The sequence below is a fragment of the Artibeus jamaicensis genome, unplaced genomic scaffold, assembly GCF_021234435.1.
Source record: "Artibeus jamaicensis isolate MK-2021 breed Jamaican fruit bat unplaced genomic scaffold, CSHL_Jam_final scaffold_537, whole genome shotgun sequence".
NCBI classification, from domain to species: Eukaryota; Metazoa; Chordata; class Mammalia; order Chiroptera; family Phyllostomidae; genus Artibeus; species Artibeus jamaicensis.
The window spans coordinates 8,026,582-8,048,487 of record NW_026522047.1 but is presented as its reverse complement, the minus strand read 5'-3'; the positions used below and the strand labels follow the sequence as shown (position 1 = coordinate 8,048,487).

The 21,906-nt window shown below is 44.4% G+C and overlaps 2 long non-coding RNA genes across 2 annotated transcripts in view; one reads left to right on the top strand and one right to left on the bottom strand.

Annotated features, from left to right (window-relative positions):
* LOC119037651 (uncharacterized) overlaps positions 1 to 21,906 on the bottom strand; it is a 204,493-nt gene that overhangs the window by 142,932 nt on the left and 39,655 nt on the right. The window contains exon 5 of the long non-coding RNA XR_005080257.2: positions 1,462 to 1,608. This is a non-coding gene — a long non-coding RNA (uncharacterized LOC119037651). The remainder of the gene's footprint in view (positions 1 to 1,461; positions 1,609 to 21,906) is intronic.
* On the top strand, positions 3,143 to 6,658 carry LOC128626394 (uncharacterized). Its single transcript, XR_008390336.1, has 2 exons — positions 3,143 to 3,691; positions 6,399 to 6,658. It is a non-coding gene; the product is annotated as an uncharacterized LOC128626394 (long non-coding RNA).

Genomic DNA, 21,906 nt, shown 5'->3' with positions numbered 1-21,906 from the left:
GAAGCCAGAGGTGTGAGGAAACAGGGAGACTCTAGCCGAAGAAGCTTGGCCAGCCCACTTGATAAAGAGCTCGGAGGTCGGTGCGGAAGGGAGTATGTTTAGTTGCCAACAGATATGCTTGGAGGTTATGAGAGGAGAACTGAAGAGGAACAGCAGCAGGACTTCATGATACGTTGCTGATGGATAAGGACAGGTTGTCCTGCTATGTGCTTTCAGAGAGTCAAGTAAAGATTGAAATCACTTTAAAATTATTTTTGGTCCAGGCTGAGCTTATTATTAGGGAATTCATGCCAAAATTGGACCATTTGGGCCCTCAGCTTGTTTTGCAGTTACATACTCTTATCCAATACAGTAACACCTTTCCAGTGTGGGAAACTTGCTACAGTGCATATCACTTTATTAGCCGCTTCCTAATATAAGCCATGAGAGACTAACTTAGATCCACAAAGGAGGATTAGACTTGTTTACTAGGATGATATAAAACTTTTATGTTACATATCTACTTTTGGCCAGGCACTGTGAAAACAGCTTTAAATTAAACGTGCCTGTTACTTTACTTAGTAATCAATTTTCTTATTCTGTTTTCTTCAGAAGTGCTAGAAACCAGCTTAGAGGAGTATTTAAAACAAGCACAACAGCATTAATGAAAAGTGAGAGCAAATTTAAGAAACAACAGCAAGTGTGTAAATGGACCGTGTAGGAGGCCAAAGCTGCATGTCATCATGGCGTGTACAATTTGACACTGAAGGACCACACGCTTGACTTTAGGCTTTCTAGCAATTAGTTCAAAGAAGGAAAACCCATCAATTAAACAAATCACCAAGTCCATAAGATTAAGGTACAGTGAAGAGAAACTGTTCTTGGTATTAACACCAAATAAGAATTTCTTCAACGAGGAGACACGCTGCATCATAGACAAAACAACTTCCTCTACAACGTCCGTAAATAGAACCTCAAATATGTTTCAAACACTATTTCTTATATAGACATTGATTATGAGCTGACAACTTCATAAGTAATTAAAGCAGGTCTGTGCAGAGCAGTTGTTTCATAGCCATGTGAAGTATTATTCTCCAGGCTTGGAGATGAGGACACTAAGACTCAAAGGGGTTAACTCGTTTGTCCACAGACCCGACCAATGAATGAGGTGCACGTGCGGGCTGGGGGTTGTGTGCAGGGCCATCTGATCCACGGCCCATGCTCCTTGTGCTGTGTCATCTACCCAGCAATGCCAAACCACAAAACAAAAGGACTCCTCTTTATCAAAAGTTATTCTCCCCAAAGTCATCATGATACGCATATACATTTCCTTCTCAAAAACATGGAAAACAGATTTTCTCAGGACGTGGTTGTATTGGAAGCCACAGCTGTGAGAGAAAGGCCCTCCTCAACTTAGGAACAGTCTCCATTACAGTATCAGTGACTACTGTGGCCTATTAGTGTGACTGAAGTAGGTGGCACCTGTTAACGATGTCCCAGCCTGCAGAAGAGGCTAACCCCCGTGGTGGTGACCAGGATCTGTGATGCTGCAGGTATCTTTCCAAGTATCTTCCCAGGTGTCCTCCCAGGGCCAGCAGGCGAAGGCATCTCTGGGAACATTTCCTCCTCCTATAGGATGGGATGGCCGAAGAGATGCTCATGAGAGGAAGAAGAAGAGAAGGATGGGACCGGGGCTTGGTCACATTGACAGGATCTTGGAGGCAGGTTCTTGTTGCCCAAGCAGCTGAGAACTCGCTGGCCCAAAAGGGCAGAGGAGCACAAGATAGAATAGCTGTGTTCAGTGCCGGGACAGCTGGCCAGCAGGCCTCAACTGCGAACGACACAAGAGCTCTTCAGAGTCACATTCCCAGACCTGCCCCAGAAACTGACTGAGAATCCCAGGACTGCTGACCTCAGTGATTCTAACGAGCAAAAAAGTTGAAAACCTGGGAGTTAGGACTTCAAGGGAAGGTCAGTTCTTTAAAATCACAAATATTTATTATGGGCTTTGTACATGCCAGACTTTAAACAAGTCACAGGAAAGAGGGATGGGCAAGAGACAAGACCTGGTCCTCAGAGCTTGTAGCTCAAGAGAGGAAATGGACATTAGATAAATGAACATACACTGAAAAATCTACGCCTTCCTCTCCCCTAGAATCAAGTCTGCTGGCCCACAGCTAGATACAGTGAATTTCTTAGGGCCCAGAAACATGGATCTACAAAGTACGAGGAGCTGCATTTCAGAAAGTCATAACCTAAAAGGAGGAAAGCACCCCCTTGTGGTCCTCTGGGTGGTGGCACCTAAAAGAACCTCGGGTTCTGACAGGTAGGAGCGTGTGCCCCTGCGCAGGCTCCACAGGGCAGGCAGCCCTAAAGCAGCCGGGGGTGTCGGCGGGGCCCCGTTTCCTTTGGTCATAAATCTCTCTTTGCAGTGTCGAATCAGCCACTTTGTGAGCAGAGATTTTCCCTGTGCCGACTGCTAAGTAGTTCTACTCCAGGACACCTGGGCTCTTTGGTGTGGAGTCAAGTGACACAGGCTGCAGTCAAGGCATCGACCCAGCCCGTTCACACTCTCCCCACACATCTAACACTCGGCGGGCCGGGAACAGAGAGGTGATTCAACAGCACGCAGTGAATAAACACATGAGCTGCACTCCCCCATCCAGCTGGACACTGCCTGCTCTGTGGGATCTGGGGAAGACTGGACAAATAGTCACAGTGGTTGAAAACCTGAACGTTCTGAAAATAAATCACTTCTTAAAATGTAAAATATAGTCTGTGTCCCTCCTAAGACTCTCCACGAAAAGGATAATATTCAGAAGGGATACACTTTGTGCTTGGAACTCAGCCTGGTACAACTTGATCTGCAGTAGAGTAACATGTAAATTTATGGTAATAGATTACATTATTTAAATGGAATTATAAAAATACGAGTTGCTCACTCATATTCAACTTTCGTGAATGCTGACACTTATGGAAGTACACGAAGGTCTGGTTTGTATCCGGCCCCAAATGCCAGCGTGAACCACGGGGGCCCAGGGACGGCTGGTTTCAAGTGCGCAGATCGGAAGCCTCGTCCAACACCAGCCCGGTGTACTTGGCATTTGCAGCACATCTCCTGCGCTTGAGAAGCTCAGTGCAGGGCACTGGGCGGCGAGATGGCGCTGACAAGACCACTCAGCACCGTTTCTCAGGGGTTACCCGGGAAGAGGGCCCCCACAAGCAGGAGGACAAGGGAGTATACTAGAGGGTGTGATGGAATAATTAGAAGGCCGAGAGAGAGAAGCACAGGATGAAAAAAAAATTCAAGGAACGATTTGCTGCAGTACTTAAGCCACAGAATCCAGGGATAAACAAACCAGTCTGTAGCCTCTGAAGGAGGGAAGAGATTTTGAGACATGTTGATTATACCGCTAACTCTGAAGCTTGTGAAATACTTCACTGAATTAAGAAATACCAGGGGCTGAGAAGTACTTCTGGCCGAAGGTTTAATCCATCCGGGCCAGAAAGACCACAGCACCAAGAGGGAGGTGGCTGGCTAAGAGCCTCTCACTGCACCGCCATCGGCCCTCACTGGATTCCACTTCGGGAGCTGAGTCCCCTCCACCCACCACATCTGGCTGTGCTCAAGGCATTGGATTTAACGCCTATACCTGTGGATGTGTGCGAGGGAGCAACTGCTGACCAGAGAAACAGCTTTAGGCACCTCCAAGTAAGTCATATAACGTCCCCGCTAGTAACGATAATTTTGGAACCCCATCTCAGGTGTGCTGCAAAAATCCTGCATTACTCCCAACCACCACCCCCATGAAACAGATGGGAGGAGTGGAGAAAGGTACTAGCTTTGCAGTTAGAGACTCAAAGGTCTGAACTCTAGGCTTGTCAATGGTGGCTGTGCAAACTTGAGCAAGTTTATGTACCTCTCTGAGCCTGCATGTCCTCAGGATTAAATGCAGAGTATAATAGCATTTACCTCATAGAATTATATATAGCAAGGATGAGTTGATATATGTAAATCTCTTAACAAATGCATGGAAAATAATAAGCTTTCAATAATTTTTTGAAAAAATTTTTTGAGTTCAAAGACATCATTTGACTTCTCTTAGGTAACACAGAGGGAACCCAATACCATTTGCTCTTCATTATCATGGCAGGTTTTAATGATTACTTGTATCACAAATGATTTGTCCTTTCATCTAGTCTGTTAGTAAATGTGTTAAAATTTACAAAGACCCTGTTTCAACTCTCCTAAACATTTCAACCTCTTTGGAGAAATAGTTATTAACCATCATTCTCTGTTCACAACCACTCAGTTAGGCTCACACCCAAATGTCAAGTGTTCAGACCTGTAAACGTTGAAATAATTTTGCCAGTAAAACTTCATGAGTTTCCTCATAAAATGTTTCAATCAACTCCACTTTGCTAGATGTGATCTTCACACTTAAAACAACTAGCGGTGTTTTGGTTTTCCCTTGAATCAAAATTGAACTGTGCTGAGGACAGGAGTGGGGCCCCCGTTGCTGCATATCCCACTGTCCGGTAATCAGCGGGGCAGAGAGCCTGCGGGGACGTCTTGTATCTGTCTGGTCGGGTATCTGTGACATCATTAAACACAGCTGTGATAACCTGTAGCTCAGGAAAAGGAAACACACTGGGTCTACGTCTCGACCTAAAGTCCAGGACTTACAATACCATAAGAAAATTTTCTCAATCAAAGCAACTACTTTGAGGCCAGTGTGACAACTTCAGACTGCAAAGAGTGAACCCGCCTCCTTGAGTTCCTGGGCCCACCGTGCTCACCCGTCTGGACACTGAGATGAGAGCCTTCACACTGTTAACAATGACGTAACCTAAACTCGTCACCCTTCGGGTTCAGGTGAGACGTCACTGACAGCAGTATGTCTCCTTCCACTCACCGGGATTGAATAGTGAAGGACCTGAATGAACCACAGCACCCTTCCCCAGACTTTCTAGTTCCATGGGAGCCACCACTTGTGTGACTGTGGACAGTCCTTCCATGACCTTCACTCTGTCCACCCTTCACACTACACTTAAAGTCACACAATATGGCCCCTTGCCAGTCTGCAGAAATCCTAATTCATTTCCTAGAATTCTGGGTCTCACGGTCACGAACCTATAGACCTATCAGATGCCATAATGGTACCTTGTTCCCTTCAGTGCTCACTTGACTGCAGCCTGCAGCAGTCCTACAGTGTGCAGGACAGAATGCCACGGTTCTGGGTGTCCTCGCGTACCAACTCCACACGTGTTGTAACACTGCTGCTAGACACATGTGCCCCTGAGTCAGACCCCGACCTAGGAGGGAATCGTCACTCTAATGCCTACTAACTCTGGGAACTCAGGTAAATTACTGAACCTGTTGGAGCCTCAGTTGCCTTATCTGTCCATAAAATAGGGATAATACTATTATCCCAAAGGCTTACTGCAAGGAGTAAATGGGATAACACATGTGAAGGAGGCAGTGTAACCTGGTACATAATGAAGACTCAGTAAAGGTCACTATTGTCGTCCCTGAGGATGAATCATTGCAGAATTATTTACTGACTGGCTGCCATGTCAAGCAGGGACACCCTGAAAGTAAATCCTTTTTTTTTTGCTAGGCATTACTCTGGCTCATATCTCATAATTTATTATTCACGATAGCCTGTTCTCATGGTTTTTATAGGCTCATGGAAGTTATTTACCCAATGTTAGTTTGTCTACATAAAAGAACAGCCAGTGGTGGTCCAAAGCCCCTGTTTTCTGCACCAAGTCACGGTGCCTCTCATGCCTCACAAGGCCGGAGACCTTTTCACTGGGTCCTAATTACATTCAAATCAACCATGCAATCAGCAGGCTTAATCTACAGTCCAGAAGGCTGCCTGATGCCCGCCTGTTTCAGCTTCTGTCCACAGGTCAGAAGGACACAGCCCTCAGTGCACCTGCTGGATTATCACCTTCGAGGTTTTATTTACTTTGAAGGCAACAAGGATGTGTATTTTCAAAGTTACTGTCTATGACCCTCAGGCTCTGATGACCTCCCAACAGGAGCCTGGGGATGGGTTCATCTAAAAGACTTGGAACCCATAGCTTTTCCAAGTCTCTCTGCAGGGAAAGACTCTAAATCGAATACTCTTTTCTGAGACACTGACTTCCTGGACTGGGATTGGGGGTCTCCTTGTTTGGAGGACAGAGAAGAGCCTTGGACAAGGTATGAGGGGCTCCTTTCAGCCTCTGGGACTCTCCCTAGGGATGAACGTGGAGAATTCAGGCCCAACCCTCAAGGCTCCACCTACTTTCCACTCTGTGTTCAATGACCACCTTCCTCTGTGCTGCCTGCTGAGTCCTTGCCAATCTGGAAATGCCATGGTTGCTACTTCAGGGGGCAAGACCATCCCTAAATCTGTGCCTTTCCACAGGAAACTGCACTGGAACATCGCTGAGAGAAACTGCTTTGGAATCCTGCCTTCCGGTGTCTGTACTGTCTTAAACACGAGGCACGAGGGTTTCGGCCCGTCTCATTACTGAAGCCAGAACACGTCACACAATAAACAAGTACATTCGAAGTAGATGTAGCCCCTCTTTTTCCTCTCAAAAACTGTTACTATGACAAGGATACATCGGCATCTGCCAACTGAGAATTCAGTAAACACCAAATAAAGACAACATGTTCCTTGGAGTTCCCCTGGCATTGCGTGTCCCTTATTATTGTTTTCTAAACCATTTGTTTTCACGTCTGTCTCCCCATCAGTCGGTGAATACCCTAATGGACAGACCTTGTTTTGTTCATCTTTGTAGCCTGAGCAGAATTCTCAGTTTTTGAAAGACAGTAGTTCAACAAATGGATGAGCTTGCCTGGATGGATGGATGGATGGACAAATAGAGAGAATCCTCACAGACTTTGTGAAGAAGCAGGTATTTGAGTATATCTAACCTGAATTTCCTTCCCACTGGAGGGCTGACTGCCTGGCTGCTGCACTGGTCAGCAGCTGCCCTCAGAGGGGGCAGTGAAGCTGCAGAGACCGTCCACTCTGTGTAAGGTGACACGTCTTGATTAAAAATTTAAAAGGAAGAAAAGGAAAGTGTAGCCTGTGTACTGCTTACTTGAAGGTTACAACATATGCAAGAGGCTGATGTTTTTCTCTTACTCGCTGCTGAAACATATCATATAACCTGTGCCTACTGAGGAATCAAGTCTGGGAAGGGGCCTCCCATCTATGAATTCTTGGCAGCGGCCTTATTAACATCTTGGGACATTAATGTTGCCTCTAACCCAATTATTCGTGCTATTTTCGACCACAGATTGTGTCATCACCAACTCAGTCCAAAGACTAAAATAAAACAATCCTAGGAAAATTCTAGAGGCATGCCCATCAAAGAGGGATATGACCTTCAAAAGGCTGACAGAACGCTTGCTCAAAGTCCAGGCATTCTCCACTCGTCGCAGGCTCAACCAGATGCTCAACTCACACTATATTTGCAATCTCAAATTCCTCACTCACCCCCACCCTCTTGGCAAAAGACTTTCCCCAACGGAACCTGCCACAACTTGTGGAAGGAACTCCATCTACTTAGAAATACTGCTTTGACAGTGGCCATGAGTAAGCTGTGCCAGGTGTTCACATGTCATGAATACCAGTCATGTTTGGTTATTTATAAGGTCGACGCAATATTGACTCTTACGGGTTGCTTCTCTGGTCTCAACATTGCATTTCAATTCACATCACAGACTAATCAGACACACAAAGTAGAACCTTTAGCTCAAATTCTCAACAGGGAGAGAAAGCAGAAGAAACAGAAAATGTATTGAATACCTACAAAGGCCAGGCCTTGCACCGGGAGCTTTACTTACATTACCTCTTACTTCCCACCGCAATCCTACTAAGGAGGTATTATGGTCCCCACCTTACAGATAAGGAAACACAACCTCTGGAGGATTGAATATCATGCCCGGGTAAGTAGTAAAGCCAGGATGGGAACTAAGGCCGTGTGAACCCCCATTCCATGTTCATCTTCACCACTAGGTCCAAACTCCCCTCATGCTGCCTTGGGGGGGGGAGGGGCAGGAGCTCAAGAATAACGGTTTGAAGGGCACAGATTCTGCAGTCAGGCTTCCTGGGTGTTTAATCCACTCGTGGCTTCCTAGGCGTCTGACCTCATCAAGTTAGTTAACTGCTTTAAACCTCACTTTCTTTGTCTTTAAAAAACAGAGGTCATTATAATGCTACTTCATATGTTTTAAATATGTAACAATAATTATGACTATGACTATTCTCCACCAAATCTTTTCACCTGTTAAACATCATCATCATCATCATCATCATAATAATAATAAAGCTCATATCTACTAAATACTTACTATAGGCCAGGTAGTATGCTGAGGGTTTTACATTAATTATGTCATTTAATTCTAACAACAATACAATGAAATAATAGTAGCTCATACTTCTTGAGCATTCACTATGTATCAAGATCTGTTCTAAAACCTCTACTCATACTAACTAGTAAGTAACGAAGGCAAATGATGCTGATGCACCAATTTTACAAATATGAAGATGGAAGCTCAGAGAGGGTAAGTGAATATCCTACTGTCACACAGCTGGGAAAGATGAACCCATGTTAAGAACTCATGCAGCCAAACTTAGGAATTCACGGTCTTAATCTCGACTCTCGCGTGCCTGGGCCTGGGCTGGGATGAAAAGACACGTCGGATGCAGCACCTGTGCTTAAAGCGCTCCCAAACGTACTGAAGCTGCGAGACCTGCACATTTAGCAAATGAGGATGCTGTAATGTTCCGCAGCTAAATATTCTAAACATGAAAAAAAAACCACAGTGGGGGCCGTGGAAGATAAACGAGGGGGTGGGGTGGGGCTCCAAGGAAGCTATGTGGCTCCCACTGAGCCCCGTGGGATGGGGTGGTCACGGTGAGGTCAGAGAAGCATACGAGCCCAGGGGCGCAGCCCGCGTGGAGACGGACATGAGAGCCGTGTTTGGGGAAGCATGAGAAGACTGACGTGATGAAAAATGAGTTTCACGTTGGAAAACAGGAATAAAATGAGATGTGACGGAAGGACAGACCACAGAAAACCCTTGACAACAGTCTACAAAATGGGGCTGTCAGGGATAAGAGGCAACAGAAAGCACGAGGTTCATGAGGAGGCGCATGCCTGGCAAGAGCGAACTGTGCAGCCTGGCTTAGTGCGGGGGACACAGAGAGCCAGGGAGGAGGTTCCAGCAGACACCCCAGCAGGAGGAAGTGAGAGCCCTTCCTGACATGAGTGATGGCAGCAGGAGACTGAAGGGATGGCCCATTCAGAGACACTGGGAAGACAGAATCAATGGGGCTTAGTGATAGACTGATGCAGGAGACACTGAGAGCTCGGTGGACATCATAGCCCCAAACCAGACTCTGTTAATGGCTCAGTGACACATCACAGATGCTGAAAGCATGTTTGTGCCCTGGCTGGGTGGCTCCATAGGTTGGAGTGTCATCCCATACACCAAAACTTTGTAAGTTCAGTTCCCAGACAAGGCAGAAATCTACTGATATTTTCTCTCTGTCTCTCTCTTTTCAATAAACATATCCTCAGGTGAAGATTAAAAAAAAACATATTTGTGAAATAAATGACTCATCTAGTTTCCAGTCCAGGCTCTCCATTTTGAACATGAATAAACAGATCCTGAAGTTTATGTGAATTAACCAAAATTATGTGAATGGCAGAATCTAAACTAGACCCCCAAGTCCTGACAACTACTCCAGACTTTTTTCTGCTCTAATATATTCTCAGTATGGAATACCTTGGGGACCAATAATGTTGATATTAATAACAGAAACCAAGATTTGGGGAGAGATTCCTGGGGTTCTTGGATAACAGTAATTTGGTTTGGGACATGTAAACACTGTCATGATGACAGCAATTCTCATCAGAAATGTCCTGTAAGATGTTTTCAATCAGGAACTAGAGCAAAGGTGAGGACTAATGACTAGAGACAGACAGGTAGACAGATTTCAGAATCATCGACATAAAACTATTAGTTTAAAGGCATGAAAAACATAAAGGCATGAGAAACATACGTTTGTAGTATCATGAATAAGAAGTGTTTTGGGTGTTCCATTACTTTAATTAAGTATTTTCCAGTCTATTGGAGAACTGTTAAACAAGCAGCGCACTTAACTGCAGTCAACACGTAAATGTTGACAGCACGTCACTTGCTCTGGATCTGCCTGCACACACCGTGACGTGGGGGCCTCGGGGTTGGCCCGGCTGTTCGGTGCCAGCTGGGACTCCGCATCTGCCTCCCTTACCATCTTGATTCTGTAATTTAGTTGTACCTTGCCCACTATTATTTCCAAAGGCAAAGCAAAAAATCTTTAAGCTTTTCCGAGATTTGTGGGCTATTCCTACGCCATAAGTGAAGCAGAGGCCGTGGGTGTTCCTGCTGCCTCCTCGCTGGCGAGTCAGCCCACAGGTTTGACCTACACTGCACCTGCCCTTCCTGGACGTGTCCTATGAAGCAGTCAGTCACTCCTTTCCCTCTATACTGTCAAAAACTCAACGGACTCCAGGTAGAGTAGGTGGCATATTGTTTAGTAACGGCTTCTGTGTATATCTCTTCAACTAGTCCATGTGTGTCCATAAAAGTAAACCTTTTAATCTTCCTCACTTCCATGCCATCAGTGCCGGCACATGGCAGAAATTCAATTCATTTTGGTTGAAATCTTTTAACATCTGAGCATCAGAACAGTCAGGGCAGTCAAGGTCGATAGTAGTTCAAGGGAAGAAGAAACCGTGTCCACACAGGTTCATTCCAGCAAGAGGGAGAAATTCTTTCTTGATCATAGAAACCCACAGAAGGGCAAAGAGCTAGGGAGTGGAAATGAGTATAGGGAATGTGGAGGGAGGAGACCAATCTCACTGGAGCAGGACAGCAGAAGCTGGATAAATAAAAAGAGAGAGAAAGCTGGGTAGGTTGGGTGGGATCCGACTGTAGAGAGCCTCACCGGGGTATGAATGAGATGTGGCATCTTAGTTTCCTACAGCTACTGTAACAAATTACAGAAGTTGGTGGCTTAAAACATGTTGTAATTTATTATCTTAACAGTTCTGGACATGGGAAGTCAGAAATGGGTGTCACTAGACACACTGAGGCTGCATTTCTTTCTGGAGGCTTCCGTAGAAGCCACTTTCCTTCCTTTTCCAGCTTCCTGAGCTGCCTGCATCTTTGGCTCATGGCCTCTTCCAGCTCTGAAGCCAGCAGTGGCTGGTCTTTCTCATACCAATGCTCTCTGACACCTTCTTCTGCCTGCCTCTTTCACTTTTATGAACACTGTGGTTACCTTGAGCCCTCGGACAATCCAGGGTAATCTTCTCTTTGCAAGGTCAGCTAGTTAGCAATACTAATTTCAGGTGAAGCTAAATTCCCCTTCACCATGTAATCTAACATATTCACAGGTCCCGCAGGTTGGGGCATGATGCCAGGCCGGGCATTCTTCCTCTCACCCCACTCAGCATGGAACCGGCGGACTCTGTCCCTTAAACTGCAAATGTGGTGACAAAAGCATGCAGTTCCAGACTGCGCGGCTCCACACTGCCCTCTACAGAACTTTGCCCGCTGAGTCACGATGGGGATTCGTTTTGCTGTTGTCTTTGTGCACACACACAACAAGATTTTTTAAACAGCAGATGCACATTGGGTGCTTTGTTCACATTCATACAGACAGACAATAAGAACATTTGAATTCTTCTCTGTGGATAGTGGGCCCTAAGAAATGGCCCCGTTGTCACACGATGGGATGCCCACACGTGTAATGTGTTTAATTCACCTGTTAACCTAGTGGTGGCGGGATCGCCATGATGCCGATAGGGCTGTGTGAGTCTTTCTCCTTTGCATGACACTCATTGACAATGACAATATGACTGCTGTGAACAGTCATCATCCTTCTCAGTGCTGAGTTTCAGAGAAGTTCTCCTTTTTCTTTCAGAATTATGCCTCTGGGATTAGCAGCTACAGAATCATTATGTGAAATTAAAATAAGAAATCGTTTCCCAGCATCACTGAAGGACACAAGGACATTTATAAATATAATAATCTATTTTTAAAAAACAGTCAAACTGTTGGTTTTCATATATGCAAACTGTAAATTCAAAGATGCTGCCGTGAAGTTTGCTGATGTTGACTGTTTGTACCTTGAAAGTATGATGACCACGTCCGCATTCATTCGTTCACCCTTTAAACAGGGCCCTGTAAAGGCCCAGGTGCCAGAGACCAGTCGGGCACAGGAACTCGACACAAACAAGGCAGCCTCAGTCCTCGCACAGCTGACTGTCAGTGGGCGACAGGCTGGCCACCTTTACCAAACGTGAACAAGTCATCTGTCAGGTAATGAAAAGTACTCTGAGTTGAAAGAAAAAAACAGTACAGGGTATAAAGAAAAGGAGAAGGAATGCTATTTTAATTAGTGTGGTCATGGAAGGTCTGAGCAGATATGTGAATAAATGTGAAGAGTGTGAAAAATGAGAAGAGGGTGAGCATGCCAATCTGATTCAATGAACAAATATTAATTAAGCATGGACTACGGAGGGGCCAGCAATTGTTTCGGTCCTGGGGATAAAACAAGAATAAAGACCTTACCAGGGGCAGGACAAGCCTGAAGAGATCAAGAAACAATAAAAAGGTATATAAGTTTTATTAATAAAAGAGTTTTATTAATAAATGGCTCCTACCAAACACATTTACCTTCTATTTGACAAGTGAAGTATAAAATCTTGAGTAGAGGTCAGCCTAACTACCCGCTTCCTAGATCTAGGGTTTTAAAATTTCTTGCAATAGGATCATTTGTTTAAACCAAGTCTCATGTGGAATTCCAATATATCAAACAAATAAAAGTGTCTATTGAAGGACTGGTGGACATCTCATCACCCCTCCCTAGACCACCTTCCCTCAAATGTCTGCACCCTGTTGTGTAGTGATGGTAATTTCTTAGTGCTGATTGTCGTCCCATGGTTGTGGGAAATGTGACCATCAGGAGAAGCTGGGTGAAAGATACATGGGAACTCTGTGTGCAGTCACCCTGTCTCCACAGGTTCCACATCTGAGCATTCAGCCAAACATGAGTGGAAAATATCTGGGGGAGAAAACTTACATTGTTGCTGATGTATACTATGTAGTTAGGCCTATGACAATCGTGTCTGTACTGAACACGTACGTACTTTTTTCTTGTCATTTTGCCCAACACATTATAATATAACAACTACTTACACGACATTTACCTTATTGTTAGGTACTATAAGTAAATAGAAATGGTTTAAAGTGCACAGGAGGGTGTGGACAGGTTCTGTGCGGATACTAGGCCATTCGCACACAGGGGACATGAGCATCTGTGGGTTTTAGTGTCTGCTGGCGGTCCTAGAACCAATCCTTTGTGGATGCCAAGGGGTGACTGTAAGAGTTTTGCAACTCTAAGTCTAAAATTATTTCAACTAATTTTGTAATCCTAAGTCTAAAATTATTTCAACCTAAAGATTTGAAAGAAAAAAAATCCTTCTACCATCACTACCGGCAGCCCATGTAGGGTACTGGTGGTGGGGGTGCATCATGTGAGGCCATTATCCCTGCCCATTAGCCTTGCCTTCACAACTTAGACTACTTATAAGAGACCTTTGGAAAGGGCATTCTTGCCCTGGCTGGTGTAGCTCAGTAGATTGAGCTCAAGCCTACAAACTGAAGGGTCACCGGATTGATTCCCAGTCAGGGCACACGCCTGGGTTGCAGGCCAGGTCCCCAGTGAGGGATGTGTGAGGCAACCACACAATGATGTTTCTCTCCCTCTCTTTCTCCCTCCCTTCCCCTCTCTCTAAAAATAAATAATCTTAAAAAAAAAAAAGAAAGTAAAGAAAAGGACATCCCTTTCTGGGTAGTCTGGCCTGCCTTTTCATACACTTAATGCCAGAAAATTCTTCCTTATGACTCTTTAAACCTTCCATGCTCTAGCAAAACCCCACATTTTCAAGTGTTGTCCTCAATAATCAAACTGCCTTCTACAAAATAATACTTTGTGATGCATTCACAGATCACACACTTTCCCACTGCCTCTCTTTCTACAACTTGACAGCTATGCCTTCACCTTTCCTCACAGGTCTTCTTTTTCCATTTTTGAATCTTTCAGGGCACTCTCCACTTTTAAGTTCCTTTTGATCTTCTTAAACTATGGTGGCCACAGCTTACCATTGGACTTTTTAAAATAAATTAATAGGTAGAAGTAAAATTAAAAGACAAGCCAGTCAGCATCAAATACCTCGGGCGAGAGGAGCGTATCATCACTCAGATTCATAGACAATGTTTCTATGTAGATATTATTGCCATAACAACCTCACTACATCACCATATTTTGTTTTTTCTTACACAGTTTTTCTGCACTGCCTATGGCAGTTGTTAAGTCAAGTGCCCCAGGCATCTGCTCCTAACCAATAGACAGCCAGACTGGGAACTTCAAGTTCTAGCCAGTCAAACCACCAAAAGGCTCCCTCCCCAAGAGACATACTCCCTGGATTATATAAAGTAAAAATTCATTCTGAAAGCATTCACTTGACACCAATGAACAATGTAATACGTGAACTGACTGAGTGCGTGACCTTGTTTGTTGAACTCTCCATGCGTTAGCCGCCAGCCTGAAAAAGTGAGGATAAGCATGTTTACCAACTTGGCACAGGTGTTGCAAGAGCTGATTAATGTTTAGAAGTCACCATCTGATCAGAGGCTCTCTGGTGGCACCGCCCAAGCCATCACAGGATACCTGGTCCCTCAAGGGCCCCTCCATTGAAGCCCAACACCATGACTGCAGGGGCCTTGCTGTGGCCCATCACTAGTGTGTGACGCAACTCCACTTTCAGACATGCATACCGAATGCCAGGAAGGCTATCACCAAAGCTGAAAAGCAGTTTTTCTAATGCTGCAGGCTCATGCGCAAGGCACCAAAATAGCACTAGAAATACTATACCCATATTGCTTTATCCTAGACATCTGACACTTGTAAAGCCGATGCCAAATTTCTTGTCACATATGTGTCTGGAAGCCTTTGTGCTGAGAGGCATTTCTTATCTTCTGACATTTCAGAGAGAGCTGCATGAAGCTGGGAAAGCACAGGCCCTCCTTCAAAAAGGCATGTGGCAAATGCAAGCATTCTTCCTAGGTGACCTCCACAGCCCTCGCTGGAGAAGATCCAAGACACCCTCCGGCACATCTGTAATCCTTAGGATGTTTCAAATGTCTGAATGCACTTCTTCCAATCAGTAAGTGCTGAACAGCCCAGCTCTCCAAGGTCATCTGGAAATGATATGCCCATTAGCCAAATGAGGAAATGCTACTGCAGGCAAACCGACCATAAGATCAAACAATCCTCTGGGGTGCTGGGGCCCAAATACTCTCTCTCTGGTGACACAGGCCACATCTAGCTATTAAAAGCAGGCTTCAGTTGACTCTAATTACTATTGTGACACAGTCCCCCCGAGCAGAAGCTAGCTAAGATTTTTGCACATGATACAACAGTAGATAATTTCTAGTGATTCCCTTGTTTTCTAATCTTGCCTATACCACCTGCCTGACAGAGTAGGGACCATGCAGACCCCAAATCCAGCCACCAGGAAACAGGAGTTTCCAGTAGGAAAGTCCCAAAAGCAGCATGTGTCAGAAGAACCTGGTTTTACATGCAAATTCCTGGGCCCTATTTCAGACCCTTCAATCAGAACTCCTGGCACATGAGATCCAAGAATCTGCATTTTTAACCAATTCCCCAGATGACCTTTTTTCAACTCTTCATTCTCCCAGATAATTTTTCTACACACTTAATGTTTTTAAAGCCTGACAGAAATTTCAAGTAAATTAAAACACAAACTGTCAGCTTGTGGGGACCATTTCTGGCCACAGGCCTATACTTAGTGGCCATTGAGTCATCCACCGTGAACTCGCCTGCGAGCAAACTCTGACTGCACTCAAGGGGAGGGACACATGGCACGCCTCCTCCCTTCTGCATGGCTCCCCGTTCGTGCCCCTCGCTCGGAAGATGAGCTCTACCATATGATGCTTCTGGCATCCGTTCCCTTGTAGTACTGAACTTTTTGTATTGGTTTTTCATTGCTGCTGTAACAGATCACCAGAAACATGGCACACATTTATTATCTTACACTCGGGTAGGTTAGAGCTCCAATATAGGTCTCACAGGGCTAAATTCAAGGTGTGAGCAGGGTTGCTTCCTTTCTGGAGGTTCTAGAGAACCCATTCCTTTGCCTTTTCCAGCTTCCAGAGGCCGCCCACCGTTCTCGGCTGGTGGCCTCTTCCTCCATCTGCAAAGCCAGGAGCACTGCCTCTCTCTGACCACTCTTCACATTTCCTTCTGACTCTCCTCTTCTGCCTCCTCCTTGCACTTGGAAGAAGGACCCTTATGATTCACTGGGGTCACTCAGATAATCTTCCATCTAAGGAGATGCCATTATGCAGGCATTATGCAGAATACTTAGGGCACAGTTGAAACACAGCAGGTGCTTAATAAATATTTACTCTTTAATGATTTCTATCAGTATGAAAGTCAGTCAAACAACACACAGAACAAACTGGGTCACAGTGAAATTTTCACACCGCATGGAGATGACTTCCTGGGGAGTGAGAGGCCCGGTGTGGCCTCATGGGGCGCCTGCAGGGGAGATGCTTCGGAGAGGTCCACTCCGCTCCGGTAGGAGGGACAAACAGTGGGAATACAGCTGTACCATTTTACAACACAAATGGGACAAGTGGGACCTGCGTCAGTCTGTGGGAAAGTGATTCAACGGTTTGTCCCCTGACACCCCAGCCCCCCTCAGAAACAGCAGTGCACTTCCAGGTATGGGTGATGGCAGAGAGGAGCAAGTGGGAAGGGGAGTCTCGGTGTGCCCTCAGGGAAACAGGAGTGACAGTTAAGTGGGAGACTGCACAGTCCTCCCTCCAGAACCCATGCCCCTTTTGTGCCAAAATGATTTTTTTTTCACCTGTCCAGGTTGCTCTGAGACTCTCCTTTTTGGCTCAGAATCGGAATAATGAGCAGATAGAAAGGAAACTGGACAAGTCCTAGTTGATTATATATTAAAGAGCTGAGACAGGTGGCAAGAGAAGGAAGGAGAACCATGTCAAATGGATGCCAAGGAGGTTTTCAGGATTGAGGGGTGTCAGTTGGAGGTGCAGAGCTTTGGGGAGGCACCTGATGTCCATGTGGAAGCGGATGAGGATGACAGTGAAGTGTGGAGATTTTAAGATGATTTTAATGTATTAAGAATGCATATCCCAGGCCTGACTGCTGTGGCTCAGTGGATTGGGCGGCATCCTGCAAACCAAAAGGTCACTGGTTCAATTCCTGGTCAGGGCACATGCCTGGGTTGTGGGTCAGGTCCCCAGTTGGGGGTGTGCAAAAAGCAACCGACTGATGTTTGTCCCTCTCTGTCTCCCCCCTTCCCCTTGCTCTAAAAATAAATACACACACACACACACACACACACACACACACACACACACACACACACACACAGGAATGAATAGCCCATACTAAAATCTACTGAATGGCAGGCTTTAAGGGGTGCAGTGTCTGGTATGTGAGATGTATCTTAATCAAGGTGTTTTTTCTTTGTTTAAAGTATACCCTCCTGAAAAGAAAGCAAACCCCAATTTGGCAGTTTATTGAGAAACTAAAGGAATATTTTAGGAACTCTATTTACTTCTTGGGTCCCACACAATTTCTTTGAATTCATTCTCACACAGAGACCGAGCCATGAAGAACTTGAATTGTTTTGAGTTATAATAGATTAGAGAAAGGGCCCTTAAAGAGCCTCTGGTCAAAGCTCTCATTTCAAAGTCAAGGACACGAAACTGGGAAAGTTAAGTCAATTTTCACTGTCACACAGTAGCAAAGCTGGGGACTGTGGAGGTCTGGATGTAGGTCTTTAGAAAACTACCACCACACTCCCATTCGACGCTCGTCCAGCTATTGTTTACAGAAAGAAACAACTGGAGGATAAACATAATTGGAACGCGTAGTTATTATGCTCAGTCCAGTTTTTCTGGCCTTTAGAACAAATCAGTTTGACTGGCATCAATCCGATCAGCTGTACATCATTGCCCGGCAAACGGCCTAGGCCATGGTGATTCAGCCATTCTGAGCCTGAAGAATAAGCAGTCGTCACGATGACAACACCACCCTTGAACCCTTTCGAAGATCAACAGGAAGTAACAACAGCTACCATTCATCGGGTACTTATTCATACAGCTACTTGGGCAGGGCAGTTAGGGCCCTGTGACACTGAAGATGGAAAGTACAATTTTTAAACAAGAATTTTAAGACTACTAGATGTTACTGAAGTCAGTGACACTAATCTGTGCATCACATCAGAAAAGTACAAAGTTAATTATGGGGTTGAATCTCTGATGCTCTCTGGGTGCCAGTCTGGACACTTTACATACAGCATCCCTTTTAATGCCCACAGTAATTTCATTACATGGGTATTAATCATCCCCTGGTTTGCAAGTCCAAAAAACTAAGAATGGGAGGGGAGCAGGACCAAACTAGTAAGAGACAAGTTCTGATATCAATACAATATCCTGAGGGCTCAAAGAGGTTAGTCTTCATGATGTGACTTAAGGCTGTACCAAGAGTCCCCTTTTATTCCAAAAGCCTCACCCTGATGCCTGTCATTCCTCATTTAGCTTCATTAGTTTGTGACTTAATTGCCCTTAATAGTCACCTATGGAATTTAATAATACTTAAGGCACTGGTCAAAGTAGACAATGCTATGCCAAAGGACAAGCTAGAGTCTCAGTGTCCTGATGTAGCAAAAGTATGTCTTGCTCATGCAAAGTCTGATGCAGGTGTTTAGAGTCCTCTCAGGGGACCAGGGATGAGACAAGGAGAGCACGGAAGACGGTGCAGGATGTTTTAAATTCACAGCATGCAGATCATGTAGGCCCACAAGTGGAGTACATCCCTTCCATCCACAGTCCATCCCTGTCCATGCACGAGGCTGGGAAATGCAGGGAAGCAGAGGGGTGGGGAAGACTACCCTGCCCACCACAGTCCTAAAAGAATTGCTGCTTTGGTCCTTACCTGTCAGCACATTAGCTAACTACCGAGAGTCAGTAACAACGACAGGCATCAGTAGTGTGTAAGGAGTCTCTTCTACGGGACAGGACCAGAAAGGAAGAGGGTCAGTGACAAAGACAAGTCACTGTCAAGTGTACATACTTGACAGTTTTTCTGGGTTTTGCCTAAATTCAAAGATCTGTCTACTAAACCTCACTTGCTCTCCAGCACATTGCTCATGCTTCTAAATGCTTCTGTGGTGTGATGGATTAGAACTTCCATTGTGAAGTTCTCTCAGAAACACCAGAAATAAAGCTGTTTGTTCACTTACGTCAAAGAGGCAAAGAAGTACTTTGGAAGACACAACTAAATAAATAAATCTTTTCCTGACAAGTTGCCTGTAACAGAGCTCAATACATTGACATATTTTTCCCATTAATTTCTACCATAAAACTCAACAAAAACAAAATAATAAATTAGCCCCAAAAGGTAACAATAAATCAAATTTAAAGATGCACAAAAATTTTAAATCACATATTTAAAGAAAAACATAATTTATTAAAACACTAATAATAACTAATACATGACCCCATTAAGCCAGAAACCTGGCTTGAGACCCCTGCTCAGTCTGGTCAGTAACTGCATTTGACTGCACCTCCAAAATGTCTCTGTCACGGCCATCATCTCCCTTTCGTTTTTCTATCCCTGGAGTCCCTGCCTCAAACTTTCTCACCTGGAAAATCACATCACCTCTGAGATGGTCTCCCTGGATTTGGTCTTGCTCACTCCTCCAAGCCCACCCCAGGCAGCGGGGATCTTGAAACTGCAGGGGGCAAGGGAATCATCTGGACGCTACTTGAATGTGCGATTCCCACACTTACCCCCCCCCCCCCAGAATTTCCTCCTGCGCTGCCTTCCTGGTAAGTCCAGTGCTTACCTTAGAAACTGAGCTCAGTGAGCCATTTCCTTTGATAATTTCCTCCACCGCACTACCACTGACAAGAGTTAACGTGATACTGTTTTCTCTTTTCCTGCTTGCTCCTGACCTCCATCCACATTTTTATGACTTTTCATTTCATTTCCTTGTTTTATCTCTCTGCCTCGCATGCAGAAGGCACTGAACAGACAATGTTGAGCTAAAAATTGAGCTCCTTAGGGGGTAGCAACAATAAAGATTCCCCTTTGGATTATCTGGTCCTTTCAGTTAAATATTTTAGTTCAGTTTAGTTTATAGCATTTTCTCTTTCCTACTTATTCAAATTAATTCTAAAATACTTTTTAAAGCCTACTGTGCATGCCATTGTATCATACAATAGTGCTTCTTAAAAGTCTCTGTTTATGTGCTCAAACCTACGGATACTGGCTTTCTTTGCCTTTTATTCTCTTATTTAACTAACAGTTTCTGTCCCAGTTAGGTAGGTTATTAGCACTTTGAAGACTGTCTGATATTCTTTGAGATGCTTTATACTAGTAATGAATGTTTTCCTTCCAATATCTCCTTCCAAATAATACAGTATCAGGTAGTATTAAATTATCCCCATACATTTGTATTTCTACCTAATGGACTTCTTTAAAGAAGTGCTTGCGAAAGTTAATAGCAGCCTAATACTTGATCCATATCCCTAATCAATCAATAAGTTATATGTGTGTGTTTAAAGATTTTATTTATTTATTTTTAGAAAGAGGATAAGGGAGGGAAACATGGATGTAAAAGAGAAACATCAATCAGTTGCCTCCACAGGCCCCCAGTGGGGGACCTGGCCCACAACCCAGGCATGTGCCTCGACTGGGAATCACACCAGGGAGACTTCTGGGTTCACAGGCTGGCACTCAATCCACTGAGCCACACCAGCCAGGGCTGTGTGTGTTTACATGCATGACCTAAGAACCCAGTTCACATCCTGAGAGAGATTGATACAATGATAACAGAAAGAATGGACCACTGTCTCTCTATATTTATCTCTGAATCTTTGTACTTAACTCAAAAACCTCCTCTGGATTCTGGAAGCAACCTGTAACAGTTGAAAACATGGAATTAATATTGTAGTTCTAATCTATCCGTAAGTGAACTAAAACATCTCTTGTGTACACCTATTCAAAAGTTCAGGTCATGAAGTCAAGCCTGTACATAACAATGCATTTAAATATTGCTGCTTTATACAATTCTTTATATATCTTTATTATGTAAATCTGTCTCTCAAAGGAGAAAATGCTGTCAAAAAACAGACAGCAAAACTCAAACTTGTCAAAATACTGCAGTCTAAAATAATTTTCTAACAGAGAAAGACACTTTCTTTTTTTTTAGCAGAAGAGTGGAGTTATTGCAAATGTACTCTTTCTGACATCAAAACAGTAAGAATGACTACTCATCCTGTATTTGTACGGCTTAGAGTTATTTGGATGTAGTAAAAATATCTTCTCTAGCCATAAACCCTTAAATCTTCCCTACAAAGATAAAAACCATCCATTGCAATTAACAGTAACACCCCTGACACGTCCAGACACCCACACGACACAGTGTGGGCAGTCGGAGAGCACTGTTAGCATTACCCAGAAAGTTGCATGACGCACCACATTCTCTCTGACCAAAGAGCAAATGTTCTCAATGCAGCATTGGACCAAAACTCAGGACTGTGCCAGAAGATACACGATGTAAAGTTACAAGCATGCTCCGTGGAGAAATGAGAATTTATACTAAAGTTTAAAATCATTTGTAGGGTAGCTATAATTTTTTTTAAAAAACAGAAAATAAGTGTTGACAAGGATATGAAGAAATTGGAGCTCTCAGACATTGCTAGTGAGAATGTAAAATGGTAATGATTTTTGGCAG